Raw genomic sequence first — 22,547 nt, 5'->3', positions numbered from 1 at the left:
TTAGGCTCACCACCCTTGTCACAATTGTCAATGACGTTAAAAGCATTTGATGGATGAACATACACTCCATACGGGATTTTCAGTAACTTGCAAGTCGAACTGGGGGGAAAAACAATAGAAATTGATGTGGAATTTATCGATGGAAACCTCGATTACAACATCCTACTAGGAAGGCCCTGGATTTATGCTATGGTTGCCGTTGTGTCGACATACTTCAGGAAGATTGCATTTCCCTTCAAAGGGGGAATCCCTTCCAAGGGGGAATTACAATCGTCGACCAACAGATATTCCTCCCCAATAGTTCGCAAGTTACGGGAAGCATCTCGATGATCCACGGAATCTCTCAGTCGCTTCAAAATATTGGAGTAGGCCTACTAAAAGACCCTATATTGATGGGTGTTTTTTCCCTACCACCTCCAAACAACTTGGTGGAAGTTGCAATGGTGGGAACCTGCAATATGGTATCTTCCATTCAGAAGATGTCCAAACATGATATTAGCATGGATCGTCACCAGGTGTTGCCTCCAAGCCCAATAGAAATATTGTAGCAATCAATGTTCTTGGCATGGGAGGCAAACCCTAATGAATGCTCATCAAGCATTTGGGTAGATAGGTCTAAGGAATATGGTACCTCTTTAGATCCTTGGTCGCATGTACATTCTACAGATGAAGGAATTGTTTAGTCAATGAACATACAAGAGGCACCATGGGAAGATTACCACCATCGTTCCCATCTTCCGAATTACAACGAAGATTACTCCGACGACCTTAATCATCCATCAGTTTTTGATTTTCTATCAAATACTGTAAATACGGTGGATTATGAGGATAGTTCTTTTACTGTGTCAACCTCATTAAAAAATGAAACAACTCCCTTTCCAAATCGAGTCTTTGATTACGATCTCGTAAGATCCAAGTTGAGTCTTTCAAATATTTCGAAGGTAAACCTTCATTCCAACCACCGCGATGAATGCAATGAAGCTTGGGGGGCATGCACCTCGATTTCCATCAATATGCTAGGGGCATGCGAACTTATAACAAGCATAGTTTTTCATTTCAAGCTTGTGTAAACATGAAACTGAATCTAGGCATATGTTGTCACATGGTTCAAGCTCATTAAAAAATGAACCAGGCCATGAGCAGTTTTATGTGAAGTTCAAGCTCGTTAAAAAATAAACCTAGCAACGAGCAGTTTTACGCAAAGTTCAAGCTCGTTAAAAATTAAACCTAGCAATGAGCATATGTTCCACTACAGTTTAAGCTCATTAAAAAAATGAACCCACTTCCAGTAAATAACCATTGTGAACACATTATCATTAGCTCTTGAGCCTTGGTCATGTTCTTACTATCACCTCCAGTCTGTTTTAGTTGATTATTCGCCTCCATTTGATTTTTTACCCCTTTTGAGGAACAACTGCGACGAGTGATTCTGTTAGCCATCTTCTTAACACTGCTGTGATTGGAAAGTCCAACCCTCACCTGGAACCAGCTGCTACCCGAAATATCACTCGATCCTAAAAAACGAGTCTCCTTTAAGCTCTTTTCATCTGACTCGTAAAACATGAAAAGACTGTTGAGAAATTGGCCTCTCTAGCTCGTTAAAGTGATTGGAAGTGCCATCCCTCCTCTAGATTTTAATCTTTTTGGACCTAAGGGATTATTACACAAAAAGATTGAGCGTTTGTCTTGTTCGGCTCGTTAAAACTATCGAAAATTCATCCCTTTTGCATTGTTTTATACTTTTTTGGACTTAAGGGATTATACTATGAAAAAGGAATATTGAAGTCTTCCTTTCTGTATCTTTTCAGACTCTCAAAAATTGAAAAGGACCGAGTTATCCTTGTCGTTAAAATTGTTAAAACAATAGCGACAAACTTGTCCATTCAGACAAGAGCAAGTTTCACTGTCGCTAAGCTCGTTAAAACATAGCGATGGGTTTGCCCGAAGGGAAAATTATAGAACAAGCATGTGTTATCCTCCTCAAGCTTGACAAAAGTAAAGAGGTATTGGTCAGAAATGACTGGGGAAAATTGGGAAGAAAACTTGAAGAAAATTTATTGGTAGCAGGTCACTCTTGAACATGACACTTTCACTCCATCACCATGATTGAGTCAGGTTGGGTTATTCTGTTCACCAGTCGTATCACCATTGGTCCACCATACCATCCACTTTTGGGGTTAACGCTACCAATCCATTTCAGTGTCACCGATATGTTCAAGAGAAGTTGCTCAAAGAATTCACCTACCCATCTTGTGTCTCATCCGTTGCAATACCTTCACGCTTCATTCTTTCATGACCGCCACCTTGAACCTTGTATCATCAGATTGTTTTCACCTCTACAAAATAATTTGCTCCGTTCCGTGTCGTAGATGTGGGATCCATTTATGTCGTCCTACGAGTCACTTCTTGTCGACATCATCTCATTATCCAAGAATCCGACCTAGGAACAAACCTTTCAGTACTTTGAAGCTTGCATGCCTCAATGGCAAGTTTCTCACTTCTAGCGACAGGTTTACATTAATGGACTTCGACCTAAATATTTTGTGTGGTGTTTAACATCGACTTATGTATTCACACCACATGAATTGTACTGCAGTACCTTGAGGGTCATCATCATCATCGGTGATTCCTCTCGCGCCTGTTAACAGCTTACATCATTGGATGGTAATCAGGTGATGTCTTTCCATGTTCAACATCAGAACATCTTTTCACATGGACCGACTTGTACTTTCGGGTGAAGATTGAATGAGTTTTGAAGACCCTGGATCTAGTTTCATCCATCCAGTCTGTGATATATTCAGGAAAATAAAGACATCAAATGTACATCATTTCTACACAGATAATCATCCAAACTAAGGGATGATGGCTCTACCGGAATCATCAGTCTGCACACAGACGATTGTCTGTCCTATGTACATGAAAATGAATTTATCAAGCTGAGCATGGGAATGCCCGCCTCAGCTAGATCATGAAAATATTATGAAGATAATGTATTGCATTGTATCTTATTATAGGTCACCTTCCAGTTTGAAAAACCTCGGATCCTCATTATAAATCATTTCACCCGACATCAAAAATATTTACGACCTCATGCTTTAGGGGGCAACTGTTATAGACATATTTGGGAACTACAACCCCAATCACATATGTCCATAAAACAAGGGCTTCTAAGTCCCTAAAAGTTTTGTTTCATACCCTAAAGGAGCAAGGTCAGCTGATTACATCATCTCCCAGAAGTTCTCCATGAAAAACCACTTAGAACTAGTCAAAGCTAGATCATCTCACTTGCTCCATGGCCAGGGTGTGATGCATCTCACCTTGTACACATGGGAGGTGTGATGCATACTAAAAAGGCCTTCTGTAGGGTGTGATGAGTGAGAATAGACAAATGGTAGGGATAGTTTGCTAAGTGGATGATCAAGGAATCTTCTAGAAACTTCTCATATGACACTTGCCTTTCAGAATTCGCCCAGGGATGAGTAAGAGATCAATGAAATCTCCAAGTGGAACCAAGAATGATCAGTGGAATGACACTAATCAAAAACACAAAGCGGACTCACACCTCTGCAAATATCTATATATGGATCCCTCATCTTAGAGATCCAGTGGCTAGAGGTTGGAATTTGGTAATTTGCAAAGAGGTGCTGCTGGTTTCTCTCTGAAGACATTGTTGGGTGATCTTGCTTTGTGTGAGGTGAAGAGGGCTTTCAAGCTGGGAGGATGCGCTAGGTCAGGCCGAGTGGTTTTAATCCTCTCTTCTACTAGTTTATTAATAAAGCTATTTGAGTTTTCCTCCATATTCTTGTGTATCTCTGAATATTGTGTTGATATATGCATTTGTATGGTCAATATATATCTGATCCTATATTGTTTACAGTGAAAGGGGAAACGAAACAAGCAAGGAACCAAGCAGAAGACTGAGGTTGGTATTCTTTGCTTCTTTCTCATCTCTCTCTCGTAAAGGAAAAACAAGTGACTTTAATATGTTTGTTTCTAAGATAGCTACCCGTCTTAGTGGGACTAGCAGCTCTAAATAGACACTATATTTCCCGATAACACTAATCCATTGTGTTTAACAATAATCTATCACCACATGTTTCTACGAGATGAGATTTGGGAGATGCATTATCGCATATCGCCGAGTTGAGGTATTTTACCTTAAGTGATACTGGAGGCATATGAAAACTGCGACGAGTGATGAGCTTCTTCAGTGTGCGATCTCGCATCACGATTTTGCAATCTTAGTAGTTTTCTTATATGGTGTCATCCATTACCTTTTTGTGATGTGACGCTTTATTATTGAGAGAACGATTTTATTTGAATTTATCATAAAACTTCAATCCTTTTGGATTTTTTGTGGGTGTTATCCTAAGTTTATGATAGTAATATTTATTCAAAAAGGGAATATAAGTGCTAATTTATCTTTTTATTTTTTTAGAGAAGGGTCCCCACTTATTTAGTATTATTAATAAAACTAAATAAGAAGGGGGGTTGTTGCTGGCCACAACAATTGGTGATTTACTTGGAAGAACCAGTTATCTCTGATTTTCTTTTGAATTTTCTAAACTTCCAAAACATAAGGGTTTTTTGGAGAATTAAACTTTATTATAGAAAGATAAAGTACATCATGCTTTCAGCTATTAATGATAGTTTGTTTCTTCTATGTTAACTCTGATTTTTTACTTCCTAAAGTAGTCATTGTATTTACATCAGCCACTACTTGGTTTATAAAGGTAAAACAAAGTCTCCTCTGTAAATTAGTTTTAAATATGCTCATTTTTCGTAGGTAGAGCCTCTGCTACTAGCAGGTGTTTATAGCCTCGATAGGGTTACCTATTACCCAACAATGATCCTGTATCCTACTTGGAGAAATATATGATTTTCAAAGGGAAATCCATATCCACACTTATTTCTTTTATTTTATTTTAATTCTTAAAGAACAATGTCTTGGTTTGGTAGGAAAATTATGACATTGCCACTCACTTGATTTATAACTTTGCTGAACAAGCTGGCTCGTGATGAGACCCCTTGTCTTTTGATTGCAACAATCTTGAGTCATTGCCCTATTGTGGTATGCAATTTTGGCAAATTTAGCAAGCTATAATATCTATGATCATGATAAGTCGGCTCGTGCTGAGACCTCTTATTCTTTAAGTTTACAATGTATCACTGGATTATTCCTTGAAGCTCGTAATTCTCTAGGTGGGGAGAAATTAATTAGTTCCTTAAGAATAGCTCTGGACGACAATGGTAGAGTTTTTGGAAATAGATTTTCTATAGAGAATCTTCATTTTTTGTTATTGATGCTTTTCATTGACTCATATAAAACAAATTCCCACTAAAGGTTGCTTTTTATCAAAATTTGCAAGGTTGAAACTTGTATCATTTCTAGGCTTATAGCCTTTGACTATATCTTTCAATAATAATGACCAGTTTTCCAAATCAGTTCTATTTATACAAGAAAAAAACAAAATCTAAAAGAAATACTAGTCTTTTTTTGAATTCCAAACGTAACCACTTACAACTGGTTTTATTATCAAAATAAAGGAAAATCTAATTTACAAAAAATAGAAGAAGTGATCTTCCATGGAAAGTATTTTTTGAGGATCTGCTCGTTAACAGGTAAATATTCTCTTTTCCCTACTAAATCCTGCAACATAAATGTGGATGGACCTATGATTTCCGTAATTTGGAATGGGCCAAGCCACATTCGTTGGAATTTTGTATGTTTACCTTTTTCTTCGTGAGCCTTATCGCATTTTAAAACTAAATCTCCAATTTGAAAGTCCTTTCTGGATACCATGTTTGAATCAAAAGAAGCCTTTACTAATGCTTGATGATGAGCGTGTGTTATTTTAGCCTATTCTCGTTGCTCTTCTAGCTTAAGGATTTGCAGTTGTCTTAGTTGTAAGGATGAAGTTGATGTTTCGTCAATAAATTGAACTAAGGACAAAGGGGGAATTGCTAGGTGAGTTGGGAGAACCACTTCTTTCCCATAAACTAAATTAAAGGGAGAAGTGCCAATGGAGGCTTTTTACATTATTCAGTCTGCCTACAGAGCATACATCAAAGATTTGTGCCAATTCTTATGATTTTGATCAATGGTTCGCTTAATGATTCTGATTAAGTTTTTATTCGTTGATTCGGTGAACCCATTCCCCTGTGGGTAATAACTGGTTGAATATTTAATCTTAAAACCTCTTTTGAGTGCACATTCAGTCATAGCATTGCCAGAAAAATAGATGCATTATCAAACATTAAAGTAGAGGGTAAACCAAACCTAGTGATTATGAACTGATCTATGAAATAAACGATGTGTTCAGCATTAGCTGTCTTGAGAGGAACTGCTTCTACCCATTTAGTAAAATAATATGTAGCTGTAAGGATATACCTATGTTATTTAGAAGAGTGAGGAATGATCTCACCTATTATATCCAATCCCCATTGACCAAAGGGTTGATCGATATTAACTGGTTGCAAAGGCAACGACGGTTTCTTTTGTCTTCCAACAGCAGTTTGACAAACTTGACATTTCCTTACATAGCTATGCACATATTTAAATAGTGTAGGCCAATAGTACCATGCGCGCATGATTTTATGTGTTGTAGCATCTTCATCATAATGTCCACCTGCTGGTCCATCATGGAGTTCCTCCAACACTTTTCCAGCTTCAGATTTATCAAGACATTGAAGGAGAATAGAATCATAATTCATCCTAAAAAGTACATCGTTTACGAGTTGATATTGCTTAGCCTTCAATCCTAGGGCTCTTTTCTTTGTATAATCTAGGTTTGAAGGAGAATATTTGTTCTTTAGATAAAATATGATATCAACATATAATGATTCAATATCATTTAGGCTTACCTCATACATTTTTACTTCTTGATTTGAAGATGGTATTTCGGAAATAAGCGATGCTCCAGCCAACATTTTGCAAAAGCCTTGACCTTTTACAATATTTCCTGGTTTAATTTCAGCATCGTATTCTTGTAACATAGAACCCAATTTTCTATTTTCTCACCCATGTCTTTCTGTACTAAGAGATTTCTTACCGCTGGAAACGGTACTATGATTTTTGTATGGATTTTAAAAGGAAGGGTCTAAAGTGCTTGATTGCTTTGAAAACAACATAAGCTTGTTTCTCGACATCAGAATAATTTAATTCGGCCCCTTGTACATTTGAACTAAAAAAGGCAATTGGGGCTTCCGCCTTGTCTTGATTTGCTTGAGTGAGTATCGCAACATATGATCTATCAGAGGAAAATGTACACAAAATGAAAGGATCGGAAAAATTTGGAGTTGCTAAGGATGGCACGTTTACAATCGATTGCTTAATCAAATTGAATGCTTCATATTCCTCTTGGCCCCATTTGAAGAGTGAATTCTTTTTAATCATTGCTTGTAAGGGAGATACAATCCTTGATAAGTCTAGAACAAATCTCTTAACAAAATTAATCTGGCCAAGGAAGGATTGCATCGCATTCTTGTTGTGAGGCAAGGGTATTTCGGAAATCTCCTTAATTCTATTGGGATCAATATGGATTCCATATTTTTACACTATAAATCCAAGAAGTTTTCCTTCACTTAATGCAAAAAAAGACTTTTTTGGATTAAGTGAAATCCCATACCTTTGGCAACGTTGGAAGATCTTCTTTAAGTCTCTAAGATGATTACCATGTTTTTTAGAATATAAAGTTATATCAACCAAGTAAATTACTACTAATTTGTTTACTAATCCCTTAAATGCGATGTCCATGGCCCTTTGAAATGTGGCGCTAGCATTGACCAGACCAAAAGGCATCTTTTGATATGCATAAGTACCCCATTTGGCTCTGAACGTGGTCTTTAGTTGATCGTCAGGATGGACCAAAACTTGGTTGTAACTGGAGAAACCATCTAAAAAGGACATTAATTCTGATCCTGCAATTGCTTGCAATATTTGCTCCATGGGAGGGAGGGGAAAGTTATCTTTTTGGCAGGCTTTGTCAAGGTTTCGAAAGTCAATACAAATTCTAATGTCTTCATTTTTATTTCTGACAGGAACCAAGTTGGAAACCCATCTAGAATGTCGAACGGGAAAAATAATTTTGGCTTTCAATAATTTGTTGAGCTCAGACTTAATCTAGCTTTCCTGATTAGGATGGATCTTCCTCAGCTTTTGCTGGATAGGTTTTTCATCGGTTATCATTGGGATCGTATGTTAAATGATAGAAGTGTTGTAAGTCTTAAGGTCATCGTAGTTCCAGGAAAATACACTTTTGTATTGTTTCAGGAGACAAACATAAGCTAATCTTTCTTCAGGGGCTAGGCCAAGACCTAGGTTGATATTCTGTGGCTTGGTATTAGTTCCTAGATTTACTAATTCATAGTTCAGAGTTGAACTCTGAAATTTTGAATTGGTATATCTCTTGAATCTGTCTTTCAAATCATATAGGTCTTCCAACTTGACTATTGATTTTGGCATAGCATTATTAGTGCTTTCTTGTTGCACTGTTTGTCATGTTGGTCCTCATCAATTATCTGATTAGTGTAAGATCCCTCTGATGTGAGGATGCTTACAATATCAGGATCATCGTTGAAAATTCTCCAGTTTGTAACATTATCAGGAATCGAGGGTCTAAAGATCAATTAGATTGAGAATTTGTCTAGGCTATAGTCTCCTGAGGGAATGAGCTTGGAAGCTACATTTGCCAAGAGGTCAACACTAGCATTTTGGAGTTTGGGAATTGGCGAAATATTGAATGCTATAAAATGTTCAGTCAGATCTTGCACTAAAGATTGATAATGCTTTAAATGACCTGATAGACAATGTATAGTATTTTGTACCTGTTTAATAACAATTTCAGAATTTCCGAAGACTTGTAGATACTTGATATCTAATCCGATTGCCTTGTATAATCCTTGGATAAGCCTCATATTCTGTAGTGTTATTGGTGCAATTGAACTCAAGTATACAAGTTAGCATAGTTTTGTTTCCCTCTGGACTAACTAATACACATCCTGCTCCTGCTCCATCCTTAGACTTAGAACCATCAAAAAATAACTTCCAAAATAAAGATTTATTTACAGGACTATCTTTAAAATTAACAAATTTAGAACTATCGGTTTGAGAAAAGTTTTCTACTTGAGACAAAACATAATGTTCTAAGTAAGGCAAAGTATGAGCATTAAAATTTCCTAAAAAAGAGTCAACAGAATAGTTGCCAATTATATTTTTGTTGTATGCTACAGGTTCATTTTCTCCTTCCAATTCCGTCACTATGTATTTTTTGATGTCTTTCTCGCTCAACCTTTATCAGATTCGGTTTACCATTGTAGGGGAGCCATATATGTGACCAATCGGTTGCAAAGTATCCATGAAGCTTTTCAGACCAATCCTTACTAAGAATTAAGACATAAAATTCTGGAATTTCTGCAACTAAAATATTAATGACTTGACATACCTTTGGATTAGATGACAGCCTTATGGTAACCTGATTTAGTTCACTGATCACTTCAACCTGTGACCAGTCCAGCTGAACTATGCGTACTGCAAATTTTTGAGGTTGAATGTTTAACTTTGCACATATTGATTTAGGTAAGATATTAGATGAAACTCCTAAATCTACCAAACAATTATGCAAGTTTTTGTTGAAAACTTCATAAGAAGAAGAAATGGGGGAGTATGGGATCTTGACCTTCCTCCAATTAAAGCGGTATCGTTTGGATCAACTTTATTAGTCACATTAGTTGGAGGTCTTCCCATCTCATGAGAAGCTTGAAAGATTACAACGACAGGCAGAGGTGCAATAGGTATTGCGTGTAACTCTTTCAAAAGTAGCTTTTGTTGATGTTTTAATTTGCTCAATTCTTGAAAATTAATGTTAGCCCTAGTCTTCTTCATGTATTCAATGATATTATACTCCATCTCATAAAAAACAATCAATATTTTAGATGGAGTTGGTGAATCAGATTAGACTGGGCTTGTTTAAGTCGCTTTGGGTGATGATTTCACACATGCGACTTTATCTTTAGATATCGAGCTTGCGCTCTTCTGTTTAGGAGTATGTTGTGGAGGATCGAGTTGATTTCTACTTCTTGTACTGACTGGTGATGCCTCTTGATCCTCTTCATCTGGGAGGATGAAGTCCCACATTCCCTGTACTTCTACAACTTCTTCTTCATCAGTAGGTTCCTCGTTAGAAACTTCTTCTTCTTCTTCTTCTGATTCTACATTTGTGATAGCATTTGGAGGCTTTGAATCAGTTGAAGGATTTTTTCTAAGGCTTGTAAGGCTTTTTAGAGGAAGTCTCTACTACTTGTTTCTTAATGTCAACCATTTCGTTAGACATGGTTTTCAAAACTTTCTACAATCCTTCTAAATCAAATGGGTCTTTTAATTGCTTTTTCTTGGGATATTCTCTAAAAGTGACCTTCTTAGATTTTCATTCATTGACAACATTTTTATTTTCTAAGGCTATGATACGTTTTCCTATTGCTATTGCTTCCTTCATATTATTAGCCAAAGTTGTTTTCGAAGCCCTATCAATGAAGATTGCTATGTTTGATGGTAAAGCAGATATGTACCATTCACTTTGAACTTCTTCGCTAGGCTTGGAAGCGGTAGGAATTTTATTCAAAAGTTTATTGAAATGTGAGTTAAAATATTTGATAGGTTCCCTTGATTCATTCTTAAGATTCGACAAATCATTGATCAATGTTGAAGTAGACCTATCATCACCAAACTTACTCAAGAATTGCTCTTGGAAAATATCCCAACTAGTGATAGATCCTAATGGTAATGAAAAATACCAGGATCTGGCTGCTCCTTTCAAAGTGTAAGGGAAGAGCCAGACAATAGCATATTCATTAGCAACTCCATTTAGATTTACAGATAACATAAAGTTGTTTATGTGTTCTTCTGCTAGCATGCCTACTTCAGGATTAAACTTAGGAAACCATTTTTCAGGACGGGCCATCGTTGAACTAGTAACAAAGGAAAGTGCAGAAGATGTTCCTTGTGGTTGGGAAGATGAGGATATTACAGTTCCAGATGATTGAGAAGCAGATGTTAAAGTTCCAGTAGTCTGGTGGACAACAATTTGAAGTGGAGGGGCAGATGGTTGACTTCGTAGTGGACAGGTCGAGATTGATGATGATGATGAAAGAGTCTCACAATCAGACCCTTTAGGTGATTTCCTTGCTCTTTTCCTTTTAGGTAGAGGTAATTTAGTTGGTTCGATACCAAACTTTTCACTCTGCAATCTGGTAAGAGGATGAGAAGGATGATATTGTGAAGTCAGACTACCTTGAGATATTTTAGATTTTTGGGGTGATATAGAAAATCCTTGAAGTTTATGGATCAAAGATTCAACTTCAGGAGGTTCAATAGTAGATTTCTCTTAAATGTTCGGTTTTGTGGCAATGGTTGTTATTTTATCGACTTCTCGCTCAAGATTTAACAAGTGTGATGGAGAAGTCGGGGGAGATATTGAGGGTGATTTACTCTTAGAATTGTATTTAGATTTAGATTTACTAACCATTCACAGTTCGGGCCCTCCTTCTAGTGCAAAATATGTTGAAGCCCTGAAAATCGGGTCTACAACAAGGGGGATACCCACTCGGTCTAGACCTTCAAAGCAACTCATTTTTTGTTTGGGATGGTGGGTTCGACTAGGGATAATGGGACCAGTTTCCCAATTTGTGTGTGTGATGAGAATTTATATTTCTTTTCTAATAATTCCTAAGTAAAATGATTTTATTCTAAATCTAATTTAACAATATGCAATTGTATTCTAATGAATAGAAATATCTCATTCTAAAACTAACTCGAGATTTAACCTTTTAGTTATGCGATCTAAAATAATTTCTAACAGAAATTGGTAATAAAGATCATTCAATTGCTACGAGAAAAGAATTCAATAAAAATGAACCATTTCATATAAAAAGTTAGCCGAAACAATTGTGAGAAACATATCGCATAATAAGTCATTCATACATTAAGCATAAATAGAATAGTCATCACTGTATAGAAGTGCCAAATGATAACTCAAACATTCAAGCATTCATATATAAATAACTGAACATAAATATCACCTTAATACATAAGCATAAATCATTAAGAGATAAAAGTACCATTGATAACAAGTTCTACTCATGAGCTTCAGCAATAATGATTTATCTCTTCCTAATTCAACATCTACTAAGAGTACAAAAGTGCATTTCAGTAGTAGACATTAAACACAGATATCAATAAATCTTGTTCCATTCATTCATCAAAACCTCCTCCAAAGGTGCAGAAGTGCATGTTCTGAGGAAACATTTTTGACAAATTTCAGGACCCTTCTCTAAATGCATGAGAGGGGTTGAAATACTACTAGCTAAATCGTAAAAATAGTCTATTACAAAAATATAGGAGGAGGTTTAAATGACCGTCCTCCTCTAAGGCAAAAATAAATCAAAACTAAAACTAAAACTAAAATTGAATCTGGAAATTAATTATCTATGTATCTATTCTTTGTGGTCGTAAGCATTTAGCATCGACTCGAGGAGATTTGGTTGGCTGACCTCCGATTTTAGTTGCCCTGTGAAAACAGAATTGGCAAGTGTTGGCGCTATCTTCTCGGCAGAGTTAGTAAGGAATTTGAGAGTCATGCATTGACTGTGTGGTTTAACTAAGTACTGCCAGTAATAATCCTAATTAAAATTGGTTAACTTCTTGATGGACTCTGCTCTTTCTTCAGCGCTTTTGTCTCCAGCTTGTCTGTAGATGTTAAATCAAATGATCAAAAATTTACATACCGCTTAAGGATATCCCTGATAAATACCACTGGTTTTTAGAGCTCGGGTTTTTCCTTTAGCCTTTAGCACTTTTTCCTACAAATTTTTGGGCTTACAGGCGACTGAGTGATTAGAGGCTTTCCTTCTCAAGGGGTTTTGCCCAACGAGCGCTAATTGTGCATCAGAAACTGCCTATGTTTCTCGATTCAGGCTTCCCTGGTGATAGTTTCACCTCTTGCACATTTTTGTTAGAGGATATATAATCCTTAAATTTTGTGGAGTGAATGACCCAATGAATTCTTGGCTCTGAGTCTTAAATTGTCTGTCTGTTATGTTAGCACTATCCAGTACCCATTTGACCATGTCCGTGTATGGAAGAATCGTGGGTCTCACCACTATCCGGTGCAAGAATGAACATGCAAGTTCTGTAATTAATGCCTCAGATGACTCACGTGAGTCTGCAGTTTCTTTACCCTCCATTACTCTAGGATTTTCTTCTTCGAGTAGACTGTACATGCCTTCCCAAGTAGTTATGCTAGCATCTCTGTTACAGGTGGTGTCTATGTATAAGGGCGTCATTTCTTTGTCTTCAAAAATTGGAGCTTTTCCCTTCTTTCCCATTATACTCTCAACACTGTTACGTATACCTTTTTGCTTTCCGCTCCTATAAATTACAAATAAGGAAAGAGTAATGATAAGAAATAAGGTGATGGGAAAGCTTTTAATGCCAAAATAATATAAAATATACCACCCTACGTGAAATGACCTTTCGATCAGATCTAAACCTTACCTCATTAATGATCATCAATTAGCTCATTAAATTAACATTAATGTGCATAACTTGGCATCGGATTATGAAAAAAACTTTTTTGAACGATGAACCCTACAGATCTGTGATAAAGTGATTTTGCAATTTGCTTCACAATATCGCAGATCACAATATCACTAATCCGTTTTGTTTAACAATCATCTATCACCACATGTTTCTGCGAGATGCGATTTTCAAGATGCCTTATCGCATATCGCCGGGTTGAGGTATTTTACCTTAAGTGATACTTGAGGCATATAAAAACTGTGATGCACGATGAGCTTCTTCAGTGTGCAATCTCGCATCGTGATTTCGCAATCTTAGTAGTTTTCTTATATGGTGTCATCCATTACCTTTTTGCAATGTGATGCTTTATTATTGAGAGAATGATTTTGTTCGAACTTTTTTTTTTTCTGAAGAAAAGAGCGCGTAATTTCCATTAATTTCAGAAAATTACATGTTGTAGATGCTGAAACGCATATGTTGTAGTGTGGGAAAAGCACTTACAATAACCAATACTTCAGGGAAGTATGCAGATAAAGCCCTCGAACAGGGCATCCAGAAACAGGGTATGTAAACCCCAACAGGAGTATACGCCTACCCAACAAGCTAATAAAAACAGTAAATAAACGATATCTCAAAAACCCTCAAACAGGGCAGCAAGAAGAAAGGATCTGTAAACCCCAACAGGAGGATACCACTACCCATCTCATTCTAAAAAACAGAAAAATAACAAAAGCTCCTGTAGAAAGAGCAGAAAATTCGAAATGACCGACAAGACAAAGAGGAGAGGCACGAAATGGAAAAAGGGCAGCCAGGATAGCCACACCCCCCACCCCCTCAACTCTCCTTCTGTGAGGAAGCCAGAGGAAGATACTGCCCATGTCCAAAGAAGCCATAAGACATGGCCAACCAGTACAAGCCATTGAAGAGACGGCACGAATCGGTGCAGAGACAGATCCACACCACAGATCCCTCAACGCTTCCAATAACTGTCTAGGTAAGCCAGCGAAAAACCAAAAATAGAAACCCACAGCTCAGCAAGTGAACCCATCAGGGCCCATCAGAAGCTATGGTGATTCGGGTCTGGGGGCAGAGGCGGTTGGGGCAGCCACCTCGCCCCCACAAGGCCAAGCAAGCCCCCGCTCCCGCACCAAGGTTCAGCACTAGCTAGGAGGAACCTGCAAAATAGAGGGTCCGAAGAGAGCCGAAATTCCTGAAGACCAGTAGAGGATGAAATAAGCTCCGCCGCCGCCCAAAAACAGAGCACGAAAACTGGAACTCTTCTTTATAATATGCAAAACAGAATCGCAGAAGATGAGCCGAAGTCCGCCGAGATTGGTCACACTCCGCTGCCTCCCAAACTCAGTGCTCAAGGCAAAGCCGTTATCAGAGATGCGCTGAGGAAGATCCGCAAGAAAGAGGGTAGCGGAGGCCGAAGTTGAAACCTCGTCACAGGATATTGGAGCCGCTGAAACTTTAAACCCCACCAGATGCAGCGAGCCCGTCGGAGCACCAAGCGAAGTCAGTAGGGGGGCAGCCTGAAACCCGAGGTAGCCCTGCCGCCGCAGGTGCTAACAGCAACCAGAGCCGAAACGAAACGAAACCCTAGCGCCCTCCCCACGATTTTGTTCGAACTTATCATAAAACTTAAGTCTTTTTGGATTTTTTGTAGGTGTTCTCCTAAGTTTATGATAGTAAGATTTATTCAAAAAGGGAATATAAGTGCTAATCTATCTTTTTATTTTTTTAGAGAAGGGTCCCCACTTATTTAGTATTAGTAATAAAACTAAATAAGAAGGGGGTTTGTTGTTGGCCACAACAAGATCATAGGAGCAACATGGTGTTTGGACCTCTTCTAACTTAGTAGACACATTGAGAAGTTTGAAGGCAGAAATAAGAAGTTGTAAAGCAGATAATGATAGAATCATTCAAGAATAGGAGAAACAAGCAGAATTTAATGCAGTATCCTTCAAATTTTTTCAGAATTACAGAGACAGGGACCACTTCATATCATACATGGGCAGGTGGAAAAAACTAATTTGGAATATGGAAGTAGGTCTCATGGTTTGCACAAATGGGATAAAGATGACATGGTTAGAGATGGAAGGCTCTTGGATACTCCATATAGGAGAGGTGATGGAAACAAGTATTTTTCTAGTTATGGTTCTTATAGACATTATGAATGGTCATCATTATCATCCTTATAGGAGAAGTGATATGGGATATTTGTCAAATGAGTTCAAGAAAGAAAATCCGCCTAAATTTGATGGGGAAATGAATAAGTCATAGGATGAAGAAGCATGGTTTCTTGGTATGAATAAGTTCTTTAGGTTGCATGATTACTCAGAAAACATGAAGGTAAAGAAAATAGTAGGTGGTAATATGTAAATAATGTCAGAGGTATTTATGAAGAGGAGTTGACTTGGAGTGAGTTCAAAATATTCTTTGGGAAGAAGTATCTATTAGAGAGATACTATGATGGCAGGAAAAAAGAATTCTATGAGTTGAAGATGGGATTAATGACCAATGAGGAGTACACTAGTAGATTCTTGGAGCTACTGAGATATGTGCCTTACCTCAAGGAGGAGAAGGCCAAGATCCATCGATTCATCAATGGGTTGTTAGTACCATTCAAGAAAGGATTGAGTTTTATGAGCCTATATCATTGGAGGAGGTCATCTGGAAGCTAAAGCATTGTTTTGAGCAATCAAAGCATAGATCTGAGACTAAGTCAGACTAGGAAGGTAACTCAAGGAATAAGGAAAATGGGACAAGAAGCTAAAAAGACCTAAGGACACAAGTAACAAAGATAATGCATCCCTACGTAAGAAGTTAAATTCATATAATAGAGGATAGGGACTTCGGTCCGAGGAGCAGAATAAGGGTGATTGTTGGAATCCCTTGTAATGTTGGACTTGTGGAGGAGATAATCGTATGAAGATTGTCCACAACATCAGGGTGATATACCACAAATCTAAAGTTCTCAGGAGGCGTAGATAGTGGGAGATGTTGGACATAGTATTCCATGGATCTATGCAACATTGGACAATATGCAGGTAGATTACTAGGCATATATTATTGAGATGGACAATAAGCTTTGTCATCAAGCTGTTTCTATTTTGATTGACCCTAGATCTAATTATAGTTATGTTAGTCCTCACTTGGTGGATAAGTGTGGTTTGAACAAAGAAGTGCATGCAGAATCTTGGTTAGTGCAGTTGGCTCAGGTACAAAGAAGAGAGTTCACAATCGGGTAATAACTTGTGCATTTGAGTTGAATGGTATGCCTACATCAACACATTTGAATGTATTTCCATTGGGATCATATAGTATGTTGTTGGGCATGGACCAGTTGTATCTTCATAGGACCAAGGTGGATTGTTATCACAAGACTATTAAGTGCCTGGATGACAATGAGGAGCAAAGAGTCTTGCAGGGTAAGAAGAAGGCAACAACGGTTAGAAAGGTGAAAGTTGTTCAGGAAAAGTGCAGTCGCAAGAAAGTGTGTGTTTTATTTGCGGTGCATATTTTCAGTGAAAAAGTTAAGGAAGTTGAGGATTTGGATGTCTTGAGAAGGTACCCAGTTCTAAAACAGCTTCAGGATGTGTTTCCAGCAGATATTTCAGAGTTTTCACTTCATAGGGAATTAGACTTTTCTATTGAGTAGGTACCAGGGGAAACACTAGCATCAAAGGCATCTTAAAGGACGTGCACACTAGAGTTGGTGGACTTGAAGTTGCAATTGAAGGAAATTCTTGAGAATGGATACATTAGTCAAAGTGTGTTGCCTTCGGGGTGCACCAATGTTTCTTTTGAAGAAGAGGGATGGTACTCTCAGGTTATACATTGATTACAAGAAGTTGAACAAAGTGACCATCAAGAATGGGTATCTATTTCTGAGGATTGGAAACTTGTTTGATCAATTGAAGGGGGCAAAAGTGTTCTTAAACACTGATCTAGGATTAGGATATCATCAGGTATGCATTAAGAAAGAGTACATCTACAAGAGTGATTTCTAGACTAGGTATGTGTATTATGAGTTTGTTTTAATTCCATTTGGTTTGACTAATGCTCTAACTAATTTTATGTGCTTGATGGATAGTGTGTTGTGTCCTTATCTGGACGGGTTTATTATTATATTCATTGATGATATATTGGTATATTCTAAAAATGAGGAAGAACATGTCGAACATTTAGCAGCTGTATTGAGATTGTTGAGAGAGCATCAATTGTATTCTAAGCTTAGAAAATGCAATTTCTTTCAGACAGAGGTACAATAAATGGGGTATTTGATCTCTAAGGAAGGCATAGCAGTGGATCCGAAGAAGATAAAGGGTTATCATGGATTGGGAAGCTCTTAGAAATGTGGATGAGGTAAGAGCATTCATGGGGTTAGCAGGTTATTATAGGAGGTTCACCAGGAACTTATCATAGATTACTTATCCTATTAGGTCTTTGCAAAGGAAAGGTAAGAAATTTGAATGGACAGTGTAGCCAAGTACTTGTTGATGAATTCTCAAGTGTTAAAGGTTTTGATTTGTACAAAGCATTTGTGGTATGTATAGATACTTGCAAGATAGGACTTGGTGGAGTCCTTATGTAGGAAGGACATGTAGTATGCTACGAATCAAGTAAATTGAATGGGGATGAGTAGAATTATCTGACATAGGATCTTGAGTTGGTAGCGATCATCTGTGCATTGAATATTTGGAGACACTATCTTCTTGGCAGGAGGTCTGTATTGATGGGTGATCACAATGGATTGAGGTATCTATTTAACCAACTGAATCTGGATGTCAGGAAAGCTAGATTGTTGGTGATGATCAGAGAGTTTGATTTTGAGATCATGTACATTAAAGGTAAAGAGAACATGGTTTCAGATTCTCTTGGAAGGTTCATACAGGTAAATCACATAACATCAATGTGTTCTTATAAGAAAAATTTACAGGATCAGATCTTGCAAGCAGGACAACAGGATGACAGGTATAGGGATATTATGCATAGGCTACAACAAAGTACAAGTGATTAGGATGTGGAATACCATCTCACAGTAGATGGCTTGGTCAGGTTTAGGGGTAGGATATATGTTCTAGACAACAGTGTGATCACGAAACTTATCTTGAAGGAATTTCATGCTAAGTCGTATTCAGGTCACCTAGGATATCATAAGACATTTAGAGCAGTGAGGATGTTCTAGTATTGGCCGAATTTGAAGAGGGAAGTGGCAGAGTTTGTGGCTAGATGCTTGGATTTTCAACAAGTAAAAGAAAAGTGTAATAGGTGGACTACTACATCCAATTCTTATTCTAGAGTAGAAATGGTAGTTCATTTCCATGGATTTCACTATAGGTTTGTTGAGGACATCTAGACAACATGATTCTATCATGGTTGTTGTGGGCAAGTTTGCTAAGGTAGCGTATTTCATTCTAGTGATGTCTACATATTTAGCTAATGATGTAGCATAAGTAATCATCTGAGATATAGTGAGGTTGCATGGTGTACCAAAGAAAATTGTTAGACAAGGATGCCAAGTTCACTTCTAGGTTATGGAAAGAGTTATTTGCAAGTTTGGGTATATAGTTGGCCTTCATCACATCTTATCATCCACAAAAAGATGGACAGATAGAGAAGGTAAATAGGATCTTGGAAGAGATGTTGAGAATGTACTTCATGAAACAACAATGAAAGTGGGAAGAGTATCTTCCACTGGTTGAGTTCGCTTACAACAGTGGGTACCAGGAATCTTTGAGGATGGGTCTGTTTGAGGCATTGTATGGGCGGAGTTGTAATACTCCCATCAGTTGGAGTGATCCTATGAATAGGGTATTGATACGACCAGACATATTGGTAGAGATGGAATAGGAGATGCATGTAATCATTAAGAATATGAACGTAGCAATGAATAGAAGGAAGAGTTATGCAGATCATAAAAGGATGTTTAAGGAGTTTCAAGTTGGAGGGTAGCTATACTTACACATCAATCCCAAGAAGATATCCTTGAGTATTAGATCATGTGTGTCAGGCGAAAAGAGTCGATTGTGCGGACACAACCAACCTCCCTAGGAGCCTAAGACTCTCTAGTGACAAACAAGACAAACAAGAGCAATCCTTCTCTAAACATGCATTTACTATATGGGAAATCAAGTGTTTAGATCCTACCTGTAATCCAACGCTGTTGTAGCAGTCCAGCTCCGCTGATCCGGATGAGCTCCTCCTTCACTTTGAAACCTGCATACACTAACAATCAAACGATTAAATAGCACTTGATAATCTCATAGAATAAAACATATTTAACACATAGACCAAGGAGTACATGAAACAACTCATAAATAACAAGTTATTGAGAAGAATGGACTCATTTGCATTAATAGGTAACAAAAGGAACAAATACAACCCGAGCCTTGGTGTTGTGCATGTCCCTCCCAGGGTCCATCAAGAGTTCTCCTTTACTTTGACAAAGCTCACCCACTTCCAAATAGAACAAGCAAAGATGGCAATCTCTCCTCACAAGTTTCTAAATGGGAGTCCAAATTCCTGCAGCATTTACCCTTAGAAATGTATAGCTTTCAACCTCTTCTCCTTCTGGCCCAATGCCTGTATTTATAGTGCTCAAGAGGAAGTTAATCAGGTCCACCATCAATGGGATAATCCCCTCTTTGGATGGGATAGCTCCCCTATTGATGGGATAAGTTCCTCTTTGGTAGGAGTGCATGAACCATCTGGAGGCGCTCAATACACGTCGAACAACCTTCTAGAATGCTCTAGAAATGACCACAAGTGACTTTTTAAAGATGAAACTTGCGCATTTTAACCTTTACAGGGGGACGCACCTTCCCCTTTACATACAGAGCGTCCAAAGACGCAGCTTTTGTGAACATTGGGTGCGTCCCCGCAGGTAAGGTTGAGAGAACCTGCGTCCCCAGAGATAAATACATTTAGAAAGACTTTCTCTCTTTTTTGGAGTTTGACATGGAGAGCAGATGCATAAGACTTGCCTAAGAGGGTAGCATGACTGTTGATAGAGCCATACTAACTGTAAATAGTCATGGTGACATTTTTTAGTGTAACAGATTGCCCCCTAAAGTGTGAAGCCTGAAATAGATTAGGGTTTTGTATTATCTAGGAAGGGTGAAGCGCTTTATCATTTCAAGGATTATCTCGTGGAGAGCCTGGTCAGAACCTGCAATTTTCAACACAAAATACATGTATAAGATTATATCATCACTGAGGTAGGCATTCCCATACTCAGATTAAAACTTTAACTAATAGACTAACTACTCTGATACAGGAATGATCTTGCAGTACATCATAATCATAGACTTTTGTAGACACAGTATGGGCGCAGCCATCTGTTTATGATTAGTCTACTTAGATAATGAATACAAAACTCCTCGCAGCCTGGATGGTGGAAACTAGATCCAGGGTCTTCATTTCTACTTCTCGAATTGGTACGATTCTAGCCATGCGAATAAATGAGTTGATGTCGAACATGGTAGAAACCACTTGATTACCAGTCGATGATGTAAACTGTTAACAAGTGTGAGAGAGACCACCAGTAATGTCAATGGTTCTTAAAGTACCTAGTACAATCCATGAGATGTGAATGAATGAGTTGATGTCGAACATTTCACGGAATCCTTTGATCGAAAGTCAATGATGTAAACTGACGTCAAAGGCGAGAAACCTGCCATTGATGCATGCAGACTTCAAGGTACTGACGATTTCTAAGTCATCTCTCTAGATAATGTGCTGATGTCGATAGAAAGCGACCCATTGCAGGCAAGCCCGCAACACGAAATCATTGTTCAAGTTGAAGAAATGTTGCTGTAAGGACTGACTCAGGGATGGTCAAATGGATGACAAGTATTTTGCAGATGAAAGTTTTGCTTGCAGACCTCTTGAACACATAACGACACGACAGATGGCTTGGTGCTGAATAACTCAAAGTTAATCCTCGGAACCCGGCTGAAGACTTTCAAAGTGGTTTGATCAACTGTGAGGTAAAGGATTTCCCAACCCAGGTGAATAAAAAGTGTCGTGTTCAAGAGTGGTAATAAAGTTTCTTCTGAGACAAAAGGTAACAAATAGGCTCATTCTTCTCTCTTTTCCCCCACCATTTCTGGCAAGTACCTCTTTATTTTTAACAAGCTTGAGGAGGATAACATATGCTTGATTATAAGCTCATCCTTCGGATGAGTCCAACCTAGTTTTGATTCGAACCCTAGGAAGGAGTGGTTCGTTCCTGTTTGTAATTGAACAGGTCCTTTACTGTGAAATGTTTAACGAGCCCAGTATAGGAGAAACTCAGCGTTTTTCAATTTTAGAGAGTCTGAAAAACTTAAGAAGACTCCAAGTTGAACTTTTTCGTAGATTTGTGTCCCTCAAGCCCGAAAAAGTATAAAATAATACTTGAGAGAACCGCTTAGTCTTGCGACCAAGGAGTACTTTCATGATTAGTGCCTTTGACCTGAAAAGTAAAAAGCAATCAAGGACACATCATTTTATTTCCAGTATCGAGTTTGAAACGACAAAAACCCGGCAATCTTTTCCTGTTTTTACGGTCAGAAAAGAGCTATAAGGGGACCGTCTTTTAATTCCGTTTTAACGAGTGTAAAAGAAATGCTCGGCAATCTTTTCATGTTTTAGGAGTCTGAAAAGGGCTTAAAAGATGACTCTGAGGTTTCACTTTTTCGTAAGTTTTAACGAGTTCGAAAAAGGGATAAAAATGTACTCTTGGTTTTCATTTTTTTGTAAGTTTTAACAAGTTTGAAAAAATGATAAAAAATGTACTCATATGGCCGACTTTCAATTTAATTTACGAGCAGGAAAAGACGGAAAGAACTCGGCATTTTTCATTTGTTTTACGAGAATGAAAGATAGCAAAATAATCTCGGGATTTTCATGAGTTTAACGAGTCTTGAAAATAACTGAAATTGACTCGAGATAGGTTTCATTTTTACAAAAGCTTGAAACAGAT

Source organism: Pinus tabuliformis, chromosome 7, assembly GCF_031772625.1.
Source record: "Pinus tabuliformis cultivar Carrire ecotype Pingquan chromosome 7, CPIR1, whole genome shotgun sequence".
Taxonomy (NCBI): Eukaryota; Viridiplantae; Streptophyta; class Pinopsida; order Pinales; family Pinaceae; genus Pinus; species Pinus tabuliformis.
This window is presented reverse-complemented; position numbering follows the sequence as displayed.